General features: G+C 42.2%; 1 protein-coding gene across 1 annotated transcript in view; it reads left to right on the plus strand.

Moving 5' to 3' along the window:
• The window catches only part of LTBP1 (latent transforming growth factor beta binding protein 1), a 223,830-nt gene that overhangs the window by 115,839 nt on the left and 95,548 nt on the right, over nucleotides 1–12,443 (plus strand). The gene's annotated exons all lie outside the window — the stretch shown is intronic.

The raw sequence follows: 12,443 nt of genomic DNA on the forward strand, positions 1-12,443 counted from the left end.
TTCCTTATTCTGCAGCAATTAAAGAATCAGAGGAAAATTGGTCATGCCAGCTTAAAACATCTTGAAACTTATTGGATTGTATTTGTGTTTTTGTCAGTATGCATTTAGTATTGAAGAAAGAAAAAAAGTTAAGGCTGAATGTGGTTTTTGAAGAATGGATAAGAGGAAAGGATAGCTGTTTTTTAAATGGTGTTTGGTATGTATTGTTTTTCATGTTTTTGTATGAGTCGTGGTGGTGCAGTGGGTAGAATGCAGTACTGTAGGCTACTTCTGCTGACTGCCAGCTGTCAGCAGTTCAGCACTTTGATTCTCACCAGCTCAAGGTTCACTCAGCCTTCCATCCCTCTGATGTTGGTAAAATGAGGTACCAGATTGTTGGAGGCAATATGCTGACTCTGTAAAACCGCTTAAAGAGGGTTATAAAACACTGTGAAGCGGTATATAAGTCTATTGCTATTATTTAGACATTATATTTCTAGGCCTATGTATATATTTTCTTAGTATTATGGAATTTACATGCAGCAGCCAAAATTAATTCAGCTGTAACACTTGGCCTTTTTTTGTACCATTTAAAATAATGGTAACCCTCATAACAAAACTGTATCCTGGATCTTTCTGAAAGCCAACAACAGTGGTAAAAGCAAGCAGAGTAGCAAGTTTATATTCCTTTTCCTTGACTCATTCTCCATTCAGCTGCTTTACATTTTATTTTCATAAAAATGCTTTTGATATGACTTAAATATTGTAGCTTTATAGTGTTATTAATATAGTAAATTTTGTATTTCTAATGTGCATCCTATTAATTTTTCTTATGACTAATGAGTGTTGAAATAGTTGTTGGATATTTTGAAAGTAGGATTAATATAATTTAATGCATATGTTGACCATGTGTCAGGGGTTTATATAAAAAAAGAAAAAAAAATAGATTCCCCCCCCCCATTGTTACATCTGTTTTGTTATAATTGTTATATTTTAATGTAGTCACTGCGGTTTAAATCATATATTGAGTTACTTAATGTATGTGTTTTCATAAAAATAATGCATTTTTCTACATATTTTAGCTACATATGTAATGTATACAGCTATATAATCTTTACACAATTTTACACGTAATGTGTTAGCTATGCGATGCATTTGCTAAACTAACCATTGTTGATAGGTTTATCGTTCACAGAAGTTATTACTGCCAAATAATTAAATAAAATACTCTAACCCAGCGTTTCTCAACCTGAGCAACATTAGAATGCATGGACCTCAAAAACTATTACCCTGGGTTTTTTTTGTTTTGGAGTTTTTGTTTGTTTGTTTGGTATTGGTTGGGACTGTTAGAGGAAGGGCAGAGAGCTTCTTTCCTTCTGCAATAGTCCTGTTGAATGTTCTTGTTGGACACACAGGAGAGATGGAGAATTTCAGCTTGTTTGGACACTTGTATGAAATTCCCGCACATGTGCGGGGGAACTTGCGTTCTCTGTGGGCGCGCCGGCCCTATGGAACTAACTTCCCACGGAACTCAGGATTGCCCCCGACCTTCGCTCATTTCGCCGGGACTTGAAAACTTGGCTCTTCGAGCTGTTTGGCCCAGACTGAGGGGTTTTCATTTAATTTAATTTAATTTAATTGGGTTTTAGTTTTAATTTCAGGGACTGGAATTTAATTAATAGTTTTAACTGATTTTAATTTTTGTATGCTATGTTTTTTAATTTTCCCTGTAAACCGCCCTGAGTCCTATGGGAATAGGGTGGTATATAAATTTAAATAATAATAATAAAATAATAATAATAACCTACCTTACCTATGAAATTCCACTCTGTCACCTTTATATGCATATCTGGCTGTTGCTTAAATGCAAGGCTGGTAACATTGACTTTCTAAAATAGAAGTTAAGAATAGAATCAGTTCAGTCTAAAAAAAAATCGCACTTCAGTCTTCATCTTTTTCAAGATATTGAAAGGAACTGATTTAAGCAACTACGGTATGTGACAAAGACAGTTAAAAATGATTCCCTCAGATTGATGGCAGTTTTCTGTTTAATAGATTGTCTGTAAACTGCTCTGGAACAGTTGATACTGCTAAAAAGATAGAATCCATCTCAATTCAGTAATTGTTTATAAGCAGTTTCATTAGTTTGTTTTATTTAAATGAATTCTCAAGTAGGAATTGGCATGGATACATAGAAATAATAGCATGTGGAATCAGCAATAATACAGTTTAAACTGTAAGTCAGAGGGATTTGATAATGAAATGCTTTCTCCATTTGCAGATATTTTACAAATAGCTCTTAGAAAAGTTAAAAAAGTACCGTATATACTTGAGTATAAGCCGACTCGAGTATAAGCCGAGACCCCCAATTTCACCCCCAAAAACTGGAAAAAGTTGGTGACTTGAGTATAAGCCGATCCGCCGTTCTGCAAGCCTCCGCCGCCGGCTGCTTCGTTCCGCAGCGGAAAGAAGCAGGCAGGCTGCTTCGTTCCGCATTGGAAAGAAGCAGCCTGCTTCGTTCAGGCTGCTTCGTTCCACAGCGGAAAGAAGCAGGCAGGCAGGGGGCGGAGGAACGGAGACCCGGCGACGTTTGGGGAGGTTTGGGCGCCTCTCCAAATATCCCCAAACGTCGCCGGGTCTCCGTTCCTCTGTGCCCTGCCTGCCTGCTTCTTTCCACAGCGGAAAGAAGCAGGCAGGCAGGGGGCGGAGGAACGGAGACCCGGCGACGTTTGGGGAGGTTTGGGCGCCTCTCCAAATATCCCCAAACGTCGCCGGGTCTCCGTTCCTCTGTGCCCTGCCTGCCTGCTTCTTTCCACAGCGGAAAGAAGCAGGCAGGCAGGGGGCGGAGGAACGGAGACCCGGCGACGTTTGGGGAGGTTTGGGCGCCTCTCCAAATATCCCCAAACGTCGCCGGGTCTCCGTTCCTCTGTGCCCTGCCTGCCTGCTTCTTTCCACAGCGGAAAGAAGCAGGCAGGCAGGGGGCGGAGGAACGGAGACCCGGCGACGTTTGGGGAGGTTTGGGCGCCTCTCCAAATATCCCCAAACGTCGCCGGGTCTCCGTTCCTCTGTGCCCTGCCTGCCTGCTTCTTTCCACAGCGGAAAGAAGCAGGCAGGCAGGGGGCGGAGGAACGGAGACCCGGCGACGTTTGGGGAGGTTTGGGCGCCTCTCCAAATATCCCCAAACGTCGCCGGGTCTCCGTTCCTCTGTGCCCTGCCTGCCTGCTTCTTTCCACAGCGGAAAGAAGCAGGCAGGCAGGGGGCGGAGGAACGGAGACCCGGCGACGTTTGGGGAGGTTTGGGCGCCTCTCCAAATATCCCCAAACGTCGCCGGGTCTCCGTTCCTCTGTGCCCTGCCTGCCTGCTTCTTTCCACAGCGGAAAGAAGCAGGCAGGCAGGGGGCGGAGGAACGGAGACCCGGCGACGTTTGGGGAGGTTTGGGCGCCTCTCCAAATATCCCCAAACGTCGCCGGGTCTCCGTTCCTCTGTGCCCTGCCTGCCTGCTTCTTTCCACAGCGGAAAGAAGCAGGCAGGCAGGGGGCGGAGGAACGGAGACCCGGCGACGTTTGGGGAGGTTTGGGCGCCTCTCCAAATATCCCCAAACGTCGCCGGGTCTCCGTTCCTCTGTGCCCTGCCTGCCTGCTTCTTTCCACAGCGGAAAGAAGCAGGCAGGCAGGGGGCGGAGGAACGGAGACCCGGCGACGTTTGGGGATATTTGGAGAGGCGCCCAAACCTCCCCAAACGTCGCCGGGTCTCCGTTCCTCCGCCCCCTGCCTGCCTGCTTCTTTCCGCTGTGGAAAGAAGCAGGCAGGCAGGGCACAGAGGAACGGAGACCCGGCGACATTTGGGGATATTTGGAGAGGCGCCCAAACCTCCCCAAACGTCGCCGGGTCTCCGTTCCTCCGCCCCCTGCCTGCCTGCTTCTTTCCGCTGTGGAAAGAAGCAGGCAGGCAGGGCACAGAGGAACGGAGACCCGGCGACGTTTGGGGATATTTGGAGAGGCGCCCAAACCTCCCCAAACGTCGCCGGGTCTCCGTTCCTCCGCCCCCTGCCTGCCTGCTTCTTTCCGCTGTGGAAAGAAGCAGGCAGGCAGGGCACAGAGGAACGGAGACCCGGCGACGTTTGGGGATATTTGGAGAGGCGCCCAAACCTCCCCAAACGTCGCCGGGTCTCCGTTCCTCCGCCCCCTGCCTGCCTGCTTCTTTCCGCTGTGGAAAGAAGCAGGCAGGCAGGGCACAGAGGAACGGAGACCCGGCGACGTTTGGGGATATTTGGAGAGGCGCCCAAACCTCCCCAAACGTCGCCGGGTCTCCGTTCCTCCGCCCCCTGCCTGCCTGCTTCTTTCCGCTGTGGAAAGAAGCAGGCAGGCAGGGCACAGAGGAACGGAGACCCGGCGACGTTTGGGGATATTTGGAGAGGCGCCCAAACCTCCCCAAACGTCGCCGGGTCTCCGTTCCTCCGCCCCCTGCCTGCCTGCTTCTTTCCGCTGTGGAAAGAAGCAGGCAGGCAGGGCACAGAGGAACGGAGACCCGGCGACGTTTGGGGATATTTGGAGAGGCGCCCAAACCTCCCCAAACGTCGCCGGGTCTCCGTTCCTCCGCCCCCTGCCTGCCTGCTTCTTTCCGCTGTGGAAAGAAGCAGGCAGGCAGGGCACAGAGGAACGGAGACCCGGCGACGTTTGGGGATATTTGGAGAGGCGCCCAAACCTCCCCAAACGTCGCCGGGTCTCCGTTCCTCCGCCCCCTGCCTGCCTGCTTCTTTCCGCTGTGGAAAGAAGCAGGCAGGCAGGGCACAGAGGAACGGAGACCCGGCGACGTTTGGGGATATTTGGAGAGGCGCCCAAACCTCCCCAAACGTCGCCGGGTCTCCGTTCCTCCGCCCCCTGCCTGCCTGCTTCTTTCCGCTGTGGAAAGAAGCAGGCAGGCAGGGCGCAGAGGAACGGAGACCCGGCTTCGTTTGGGGAGGTTTGGGGAGGTGCGCGCGCACCTCCCCAAACCTCCCCAAACTTCGGCAGGTCTCCGGACGGCGGTGGCTTGGGAGAGGTGAGCGCGATCCCGGAAGCTCCAAAGCCTCGGCCGCGCACAAGTCCTCGGTAAGTTTTTTTGTTGACTGGAGTATAAGCCGAAGTGGAATTTTTCAGCCCAAAAAGTGGGCTGAAAAATTCGGCTTATACTCAAGTATATACGGTATTTTGTTAACTTGCATCTACGTTTTAAACCACCACATGATAATTTAGCATTATTAATTTAAAACAATGTTAAAGTCACATATTTTGTGCTTTTCCGTATAGGGTATTTTTCTTCATAAATAGCTTAAAATATTTTACAGCACTGAAGTCTTTTTCTATTTTAAGATGGTGATATTTATATAACTACAAATTCTTGGCATTCTATTATTTAGACTACTTAGAATATTGGAAATAAAACAAAATAAGTATTTTAATATTAGCTATAATTTAAGATATGAACATTAAAATTATTTGGCTTTTTCATTCAAGGTTAAAAATAACATTGGGAAGGAAAAAATAAAGAATACTCTGCAACTTGTATCAAAATATTTGTAATATAGTAAAGGTTTCAGTCTTAAGCTAAATTACTTGATATTAAAATCTCCACTGTATTGTTAATTGGTATCTATATGCGTGTGTTTGTGTGTATGTGTATCAACGAAAGGTAAAAAAGGTAGAAATAGATAAACAAATAGAAAATAAAACAATGAAAAGAAAAAAAAGGCAATAAAAATGATTACTTTTTTATTTCTCTCTTTTTGTACAATTGCCAAACTGCAATATCTGTGCACTGTAGGAGATTATATTTCCTGTGCTGCCTGATGTGTTGTATGTATGGGAACCATTCTCACTTAAATTTAGTTAGATTTCTATTATGTCTATATACTATTAGTTTTGCTATTGCTGTGTATTTTCCAAGTTTAAGTTCCCAACCAGATATTGTCAGAATTGTCTTTTATTCTCATTGCTCAAAGCATGTATCTCATTCAATTCTTGAAATCACATATTTTATTTCAACTATTTGTAAATACAGCCATGGTATATTCCAGCTTTGACTAAGTACCTTTTGCCTGGCATATTCATAAAATCTGACTGAATCGTATCTGCATATGTAATTACACTCTCAGAATCTTGAATTCCTTGAAGCTAAAAAATATGCATCAGCAGAACCTAAGCAACCGTTTTCAAAAATCTGTATGAACACATTTTCAAGAATGATTGTCCTATCTGCTGCTAATCTTTCTGATATCAGTGAAGTTTAATATCAGAAGACGTGTACCAGATAGAAAAAGCCTCAAATGCAAATTCAGTTAATTGATCAAAGTCAATGCACTGATCTTTGATCCTTTAAGAAAATACTGGAAGCCAAACCAAATGCTGGACAAGTTTCTCTAGCCAAGCTGGAGTTACCTAGCCGTCTTAGGGTACTTAGGTGGGTGGGGAGAGTTGAAGCAGAGATGAGCAAAGCAGAGGAGGAGAAGTGTAAATTCCTTGCCTAAAAGCAACAGAGTCCTGGCCTAACAAATGCATCTGAGACAAAGCTGTGCGGTCATGTGATGTTTCACCTGCTGATCAAATCACTTGGAAATGGAAATTCTCATCCCAGTTAGGGCAGTGGTGGGATTCAGCCGGTTCGCACCACTAAGGCAGAACTGGTAGCTAATTTTTTTGCTGCTTCCAGGAGCAGCATCCACACAGAGAACCGGTTGTTCACATATTTGAATCCCACCACTGAGTTAGGGCCATTAAGCCAGAACTACCTGTATTGTAGAGGAGTGTTGTGTCCTTCCAATGACTTGCAGGGAGTCATTATCTCAGAACAAAATTCTGGCAATCAAAATTACTGCTTCCCAGCAGAATCCAAGCCATGGCTTCACAGATTACATTAGTTGATTTCAGTTATTTTCCAATATTATAATATTGTTTTTAAAATGAAAATTCCCAACAGAAGGCAGCAGATGATTCACAGAATTATGGGGGTATTTCAGATGCTCACATCAGCAACATTTGGCATTGCTTGTGAAGCTGTCATTTGCATTAAGACCTCTATTATTTTATTGTAGAAGTAGCTTATGTGCATGGTTCACTTCTCGGCCTTTTGGCTCAGATCAAGTATGTGCAGTAGCTCAACAGTGTTGAAACAGATGGTGAGCAAGGCCCTTTCTCACTTTTGGAGAGTTGGGGAAGGGCCTTCTTCATTGAGTCTGAACCACAAGAACAGATTTGCTCACATTTAGAGACAAATCTAACAAGCAGAATACATAATGTCCACTGTGATTGATCCAGGGCTGATTAAAAGGGAAAGATGTGTTTCTTTTATGAATCAGTATTATTCTATTAATTATGGTTATTAATCACTGTCTCTTTACAAGTCCATCTCTATTATTATGATTGAAAACATGAGTGTTAACAAGCAAAGGAAAATAGTAAGCATTTTGTAAAAAAGATTTTGAATTACAGTTAAGTAAAAGCACCCTTGAATTGAATTCAGCTCCTGGTATCTGCATCCAAGCAATTTTGTTAGGACAGATGTGGAAACAGCTTGCCATTCTACTGTTATGGGATTTTTGTTGTTGTTGTTAACTTTTTGGTCTAGAAGCATCCTCAGAATTCCTTGGTGTTCTTCCATCCATATGCTAACTAGGTCTGACCCTATTTGCCTTCTGAGATTAGCCAAGATAAGCTAAATACTACTGTCTGCTGAGGTTACCCTGCGGTTAGGAATTCATGTTTACATATCTTAGAGGCCACATAAAACAAAATATACAAGAAGAGTAAAAAGTGGGAAGTGAAAATGAGGGTGTGCACAAAATGTGGTGGCAGAAACACCCCACGTTCCCAAGGTAATGCAATGACTGAGGCTTGTGAAGCAAGAACTAGAAGTTCTCAGCCAAGGGAGGACCCTCATGTAAATACATATCAATCTTCTAAGACCTCCACCTGTATCCTCCAAGAATCTTCCAAGAATCAATTAAATTGCAACAAATAGAGTGTAAATTCTAGAAAACAATACATAAATCTCTGAGGTTTTTGCTTTGCAGTTGTCAATCAACTCAAGTATTAGAGCCTATATTCTTGTCCATAATGAGGTTTATAGCCTTACTGAACCATGTTCTGGGAATCTTCTATTGAGTCTAATTAAGATAACTAAACTAAAGATTAGGCACTTCTGTTTCTTGCCCAGTCCAGGTTAGAAACCTTGTGTCACGGTTCCTATAGACAGAGATGAATAAAGCAGAACTCCAAGGCTTGCAAATTCCTCAAAGAACATGTTTATTAGTTACAAAGTATTGGCACGTCAAAAGTGAAACCAAGTCTGGAGACACATGTAACAATTCCCCAATACAAAGTTAAAAAATCCCTCCCCTAAAACTATGCAAGCAACTACGTTCCCCAATACGTAACGTTCCCCAATACTGCAATGCCCAGCCTGCAGTCTCGGGAGCAGCTGATGACCTTGGTTCCCACAGGACAAAAGATTATTTAGACTAACGAAGCACCTGGGCAACCCCCCCTCCCTCTGTTCTATCTGACAACTGAAAATGAATAGGAAAAATGGCTACAGCCATGCTCATTTGTAGAGTTGGCACCTAGTTTCTAGATATAATAGGTTTATATTTTTTTCCTTAATTCCCCTGGCTTGTAGCACCAATAGCACTAAGTGAAAATGTCTCATATAATTATTGTCTGTTATTTGAGTTTTAAGTTATGTTGGACGATAATCAACTCCTGGCCATTTTTTTAAATTCAGTGTATCATCAGTGTATCATCAGTACTATGGCATCTGTATAATAATTTTATTTTCAGAGCAGTAAATTGCCTGATGACTCTAAGTTAAGCACTTGTTTGTATTTTTTATTCCTTAATTTTCAACATACCATATGTGATATAACTATTGGGTTTGTACATTAGATGTAACTTTCATAAGAGTTTCATACTATTATGAAATATGCTGTTTTATATTCAGGAGGATATATCAGTAGTTCAGTTCTATAGATTATGGAACTGAGGCATTGTATTTGGCGTGTGACTTTCTCAGTTTGGTGTTCTCCTACTATATTAGCTGTTAATATGAATAATATCTAGTCTACACGCAGGTTGGAGTTATAACAGAATAGCAGAGATATCCGGTGCATTCAGTAAGGCATAGTTTGGAGTAAACAAATTATACAATAGATCGTATACTTCAGAGAAAATAAGAAAGTATTGCATTATTTTACTTTCTCTCCATTTGATATCCAGAGTATAGTATTTTACTCTTGTATGTCACCACTTTGGTATGATAGAATTACTCAGTAACTTCAGTGATCCTTAGAATGATGCCAGCAGCAGAATAAGATTCTGATGGAGGGGGTCACTCTTGCTGGTAAAGTCAAAGAGAGAGGAGAAAGTAACAGTAATCCATAAAGGGGTTAAAGACATTTAGATGTGAAAAAAGCCAAGCAATTTATGAAAAGCAGTTCCAAATTCAGAAAGAAATGGAAAACCACTTGGGTACTGTTTCTTAAAAATTGTATGAGCATAGATATAACATTAATCCAGTTTGGGTGCCAGATAATAAGTCTGCCAGTATGAAAGAAACATCATTAGTTACTAATACATCAGAATATCATAAGCTGATCTGGAGGTGTCAAACCTATTACAGAAGGTGATGATGTGGCCAGAACAAAGTCTGGTTATTGATAATGCCAGTAGTGAAACAGGAGTTCCATGACTGATGATGAACATAAGACACACAGTTGCAACATAGTATGTAAACTAAATCAGAGGGGGGGAATTGAAATAGTAAAATTGGAATCACACCTTCTTTAGGACAAAATGAACTAAAATCAACCATTTTAAATCCATTTTAACAAACAGAAGGCTAGTTGGTGGGAGATTATCAGTGTTCTTTAGGAGAGAAGATGATGCTTGTAACCTTGAAAAAGTGCAAACTCTTCTTAAAGAAGCCCTTCCTGGACCACTTATCATTATTGTCCAATTGATAGGCTTGTGGGAATTCTGCTACAGAGTACCCTGGAGGAAATGGATTATCCAGGCTCCTATTAGTTGCTATGAAGGCATGGTCACAGAATGGAAATAGCAATAGCACTTATATACTGCTTCACAGTGTTTTGCAGCCCACTCTAAGCAGTTTACAGAGTCAGCATATTGCCACCAACAATCTGGGTCATCATTTTACCAACCTCGAAAGGATGGAAGGCTGATTCAACCTTGAACCGGTGAGAATCAAACAGACAAACTGCAGGCAGCCGGCAGTCAGCAGAAGTAGCCTGCAGTACTGCATTCTAACCACTGTGCCACCATAGCCATTGGTCACAGTGAATTACAGTATCTTTGTTTGGATTTAGATAAACGTAGTGCATCCATTCTGGTCCTGATAGAATTCTCATCTATTTTTGATACTGTAAATAATAGATAAAGTATCTGGACCTCCTATGGCCTTAGGAGCTGTATATATTTCCATTACCAGGAGGTTTCAGTCAGTGGTGATGGGAAGGAAAGGCCAGCCCCATGGCCTCTCATATATGGCATACCTCAGGTGTTGATATTTTTTTTTAACCTCTGTTGTTCAACACTTACATGAAGGTGCTGGGAAATTTCAGCAATAGGTTTGGGGTGTAGTATCACTGGTAGTTGTACCAGCATCTGGAGGCTCTAGGGCCCTAGATGGGAAAAACTATGTGTGTCTATGCATATGTGTATTAGTCAGCTATTAATCTGTAAAAACAGTTGTAGCTCTTTACTCAGGACTTTAAATTTACTCATGATTTGGTGTGTTAAATAATGTTTGGAAAGATTTTTGGAATGTTATGATCTTTATACATCTGATCAGTTTTCAAATTCTGAAGAATATGTATGGAAAGTTGAATCTAGTAGAATGTCAACATTCAAATACTGCTTTTGTATCAGTTCTATCTTATTGCTTCTGACTTGTTTAAACAGCAGCATTTGATTTATAATAAACTGAAATCAATTATCATTGGAAATCAGTGTTCAATTATCCCACAAATGTAGTGATATAATTGGACTATAGTTAATATGTTGTCTCTGTTTAATGTTTTAATGGCTAATTTTTGAATATGGCTTGTCTGACACATTGAAAAATTGGGAGTGAAATTTGAATTTTGTGATAATAGTTAACATTTTTGTTAAAAGGTTTGTATTTCTTTAAAAAAAACCAAGAACAGCTTCTTCTTGAATGTTTGTGTTACAAATCTGGGGTGGTCAATTCAAAATGGAATTTTTAGAACTGTTTTAGCTCTGTGTGTAAGTTATCCAGAGAGAGGAAAGGGCGTGTCTATCTTTTCAGTTCCAGCAATAAACAGAGCGTCAATTCGGCAATGTGATGAGTAACTAGAAACATTTTTTAATAAATGTAACATAGGGACTGGCAGAAATGATTCTGTGCAGCACTAGCACTACTTTCTCCTTATGAGAACAGTGAGGAAAAGCATTATATATATATTTTTATAAAGAAACATTTGAGTTGTTGGTATAAAGAAGGATAAATAGGTGCTAAAGTTTTTGTTCAGCTGTAAATTAATTTCACATCTTTCCCAAGAAAAAGCAATTCTATCTAAGGCTGGCTCACTCTACTGATGCTGAAAGGAAAGGTTTGTACATTTAAGGGTATGCTAGAAGTGGGTTAGGACGCTGAGCTTGTCGATCAAAAGGTTGGCAGTTTGGCGGGTCGAATCCTGAGTGCCCCGTAACGGAGTGAGCGCCTGGTACTCGTCCCAGCTTCTGCCAACCTAGCAGTTCTAAAGCACATAAAAATGCAAGTAGAAAAATAGGGACCACTACGGTGGGAAGGTAACAGTGTTCCGTGCACCTTTGGCGTCTAGTCATGCCGGCCACATGACCACGGAGACGTCCTTGGACAAGCGCTGGCTCTTCGGCTTTGAAACGGAGATGAGCACCGGCCCCTAGAGTCGGAAACGACTAGCACACATGTGCGGGGGAACCTTTACCTTTACCTTTAGAAAAGCCATTAGAACACTCACCTATCCTGCAGTCTAGGAGGGCTCCTGCTCCTTCATGAATCAGGACAGGTGGTAGTACTTACTAATTCTCATTAATCATCTTGACAATAATTAGCATTTTCCATAACATTTGGCCCAGGATTCTTCTGAACAGGTCAGTGTTTTAGTACTGTATCTGTGGGATATGCATCTTCTTAAAAATCCCTCTCCAATATAGAGTAGGTTTTTTTTCTCTCTGCAGTTTTCAGTTGTTCCAGAGTAACATTTTTGATTGTTTTTCTTAGGTTTCATCCTTTTAACCAGGCTGTTGGCTGTTGCCTCACTGGTTTCTGGTATGCCATTGAAAATACAGCATTTTTAGTGGCATACCAAATGTCACCTTTAGCTGAATTCATCATACATACTTACATATGTACGTACATACACACATTTCAAAGTCAGGCATGCAGGGAGAAGGCAAATGGCTCATGTGA

This window comes from Vipera berus (assembly GCF_964194415.1).
Source record: "Vipera berus genome assembly, chromosome: 1".
Lineage (NCBI taxonomy): Eukaryota > Metazoa > Chordata > Lepidosauria > Squamata > Viperidae > Vipera > Vipera berus.